The following is a 3,777-nucleotide window of genomic DNA, read 5'->3' on the forward strand; positions in this document are numbered from 1 at the left end:
CCCCAACAATCCGAGGACCCCCTATGAGCAAGCACTTGGCGACAGTGGGGAGGAAAAACTGCCTGTTAACAGGCAGAGACCTCCGGCAGAACCAGGCTCAGAAAGGGGCAGTCATCTGCCGCGACTGGTTGGGGGTGAGGTAGTGACACAGATGGAATGTGTTCATGTCACTTCCTCACAGCAAACAGATGTTATTATTTATTGTTGTCTACTATTTTTGGTGTTAAGGGAAATACAGGCCCTCCTGGGTTAGAGATGTAATTGCCTCAGTGTATTTTTAGTATTGTTTTTAACCATATCCCTTAGTGATTGAGTTTTAATTATAGTTTAAAATTGTTATTTCTGGTGTGGGAACAGGGCAGCAGGTTTCTTACTGGTGTGAATGTTACACCCCTGAAAACAGGGGGAAAAGAATCACGAGAGTGATTATAACTTGCGTCTCTCACGCAGTTGTTTATTGCAGTGAGGAGAACGCGCGAAAGCCCCCTAGTGGAGAATAGAGACACTACTAATCGATCCCAGAAAAGGCTTACTAGCTGATCAGAGATGTATAGATTGCAGTTCTCTTAAATAACATGAAAGCCATTAATATAACGTGAAAAATAATAAACTCTTAACCATTTTCTTACCATATTTACCTTATTTTGTCCCTATATCAACTGATATGAATTAGTATTAACTGAACAGTTTTATATGCAGTAGTCCTTCAACCTGTCACATGATGACCTGGCTGATGGGGTCTGTTACTTAATTATGTGGTGTGTTGGTTAATCTGGAGAGTCTACTGCTTACATTCTGCAATGCCGATGTTTTGCCCACGAGAGGAGGGAGGAAATAAACCTTTTTTTCTGTCTTTTGAGGAATGCTGGAGATGAATCTGGTTGAGCGCCCAACCTCAGACTGCTCATATGATTTCGCCATAGAGTTTGACTTGGCCTTGGTGGAAATCTGAGGTAGCGGGGTGTGCTTTGCGCTCACCTCAAGTGTCAGTTGTTTATTTTCTTCTACAAGGCTGCTGTTCTTATCCTCATATACAGAAAGGATTCGCTGTGTTGTTACTAACTGCTTTTTGAGGTCGCGATTTTCCCACTCACATCTGTGGAGTTTCTGTATGGCATCTTTGTTTTGAAGTGCAGCCTCCTGATTCAGCGTTGACCGTAGTTCTTTAATTTCTTTGTCCTTTTCTGTGACCAGCTGTTTATATTTGCATAACAGGCGGTCCCGGCGGTGCTGTTCAAATACTAATGTGTGACTGGACATGTGTATTTCTCTTTTAGCGTTAAGTCTGTTTGTTTGCCACTGCGAGAAGATTTTTTCCTGCGTTTTTGCAGCGTATTTGTCCAGCTCAATGGCAACCTTTAAGGAATTCTCCTCACGCAGGTCCTTTATCTGCTCCGTCAGACGGTCAATTTCCTGTTTTTGTCCTTCAATCGTTTGTCTTTGAATTGAACTCATTTGAATTTCAGTTTCCAGCTCGTTTATGTTTTGTTGCTGCTGAAACACAATTTCTTTGTAGTGTGTGAGCTCTTTGTCCAACTTTTCTTTGTCTGCCAAAATCTGGACCAGCCTTTTCTTAACTACGTTGCGCTCCTTGTCAACACAGGCAAGTTGTTTAGCCTGTGCCGTCTGCGCTTCTGCCTGCTTTTGTTTGTTGAGCTCCAGTTTATTTTTCACAGCAAAATACCTGGTCTGATACTTGGATAGGTCTGCTTGAATCATTTCTCGTTCACTATCCTTTTGTTCTGCGTCTTTTGTCAGTGACTCTATGGTGTCCTTAAATTGACTGATCACGGTCTTAGCCTCAGATAACTCCTTATTAAGTTTTTCATGCTGAGGCCAAAACTCATCGTGCGTCATCTGTATTTTTAGTCTGTGTTCTGTTTCTTTCAGAGCATTTCTCAGACTGACAATCTCATGATCTTGGGATGTCATTTTCTTGAAGAATTCCCGCCTCTCACTTTCAAGTTTGGCTATTTCTTCATTTTTCATCTGCAGGACTTTCTCCAGGTGTTGCATGTTAGAAAGCTGCTTTGAGGCTTCCTTTGTCTGACTTTCTTTTTCCTTTCGTTTTTCTTTTAACTCTTTTACTAGTTTTTTATTGTCCAAGTTCTTTCCCAAAAGCAAATATGAAAGTTCATTATTTTTCATTATCAATGCGTTTTTCTCCATAATGACCCTGTCCTTTTGCTCTTCAAAATCCTCTGCTTTTTTTGCCATGTTTTAATTTCAGCTTTTAATTTCTCTTCTTGTGCCTCCACTGTTTTAAGTCTGTCTCTACATTGAAACAGCGTGCTAGCCTCTACAAGATATTCTGATGTCGTTTTTTCAAAGTTGGCCCTCTCTTCTTTGAGCTGGTCCTGGACTCTAAGCTCATTTTTTATCCGTTCTTCTTTTTCCTTCAGTTCTTTTACTTTTAGTTTTTTTTCAGTGGTCACCTGCTTTAATTCTTGCTTCAGGGCCTCATTTTCTTTGCTCAGTCTTTTGACTTTTCCTTGAAGACGAGACAGAAATTCCACATCTTTTTCTTTCTGCTCCCGTCTCTTTTTTTCAGTGGCATGTTTCCTTTCCAGGTCTTTGCATCTCTTTTGAAGGTCCAGGATTTTTTTCTCATATTTCTCTGATCCTGCGGCCTTCATCTCACATTGAGCCATACGTTTTCTTAGTTGGTCTATTTCTGAGAGATGGGCGCGGGCTTCCTGTTTAAGCCTCGAAATATCATCCATTTGTTGTTTACACACCTTAACTGATATTGTCTTCTGCTGTTCCTTGTTCTCAGCGATGAGGCGTTTTTCTTTTTTTCTTAATTTTTCAAGTTGTTTATGCTGTAATTCTAGTGTGGCAGCCTTTTTTAAATGAATGTATTTAATTTGTATTTATATTGTTTGCGCAAAGTTATCAAGTGCAACTAGTTATCTACTCAACTAGGTAATGTGGGTTCCAAATGGAAACTCAAACTAAAAAGCTAGTGTAGTGCTTACAGTTTCTGTCTACATGGGGTGCATTTGTGGGTTTTCTTGAAACCTGGCTCCGCCCCCTACAGCTATCTTCAAAGGCAATTCTGTGATGTCACATTGATGTCACATTAATGCTGTTTGTCTTGACTCTTATGGTAAGTGTCCTTTTTGCTCTTCTGTTCTTAATTAGTGTGAATGTTGTAAAAGCATTCAAACACCGTTAGATTCCTCTTCTTTTGGACATGACTGCTTGTATTTTTCTCATTTTTAACATTTATATTTTTAAATTTATTCAACTTTATTCAACAAAAATTTCCCATGTATTTCAATGGGGAGACCCTTCAAATTCTCCTTCAACTCACTCCTCTTTCAACTCTAACTACTTCCACATACATTGACGTAGAGCCACCATTCAAACTTTAAAACGCAGACAAGACATTCAACTATTCAACTTGTATTTATCTTTTCAATATCTATTATACTTATTCTTCAATTCCAGTTTAAGTTTCATTCTTTTTTTTAGCCGTTTCAGAGTTTATAATGGGTGTGTATGGGACGGAATGTTGGCGCTAGAGTGAGACAGCTCAACTGCTAGAGTGAGAGGAGGGGGGGAATTAATCTTAAAATCTTTTCTTAAAACTGCTGCTGTGTCCGCAGCGTTTGCTCTACAGGTATGATTTTACCCTCAAAACGTAGCCATCGCTGTCCTCTGTCATCCAATGTGTTTATTATTGTAATAGGTGTTATGGTTCTGTCATAAATGTCACCAATGCACAGCCTCCTCCCTCCAACTCTTCCATAGATTCTAATGTTAAAATGGCTC

At 39.7% G+C, this 3,777-nt stretch overlaps 1 pseudogene; it reads right to left on the reverse strand.

Annotated features, from left to right (window-relative positions):
* Nucleotides 1–747: 747 nt before the first annotated feature.
* On the reverse strand, nt 748–2,770 carry LOC148098786 (uncharacterized; annotated as a pseudogene).
* Between the last annotated feature and the right edge of the window lie 1,007 nt (nt 2,771–3,777).

This window comes from Neolamprologus brichardi, chromosome 14 (genome assembly GCF_056152115.1).
Source record: "Neolamprologus brichardi isolate AB-2024 chromosome 14, ASM5615211v1, whole genome shotgun sequence".
Lineage (NCBI taxonomy): Eukaryota > Metazoa > Chordata > Actinopteri > Cichliformes > Cichlidae > Neolamprologus > Neolamprologus brichardi.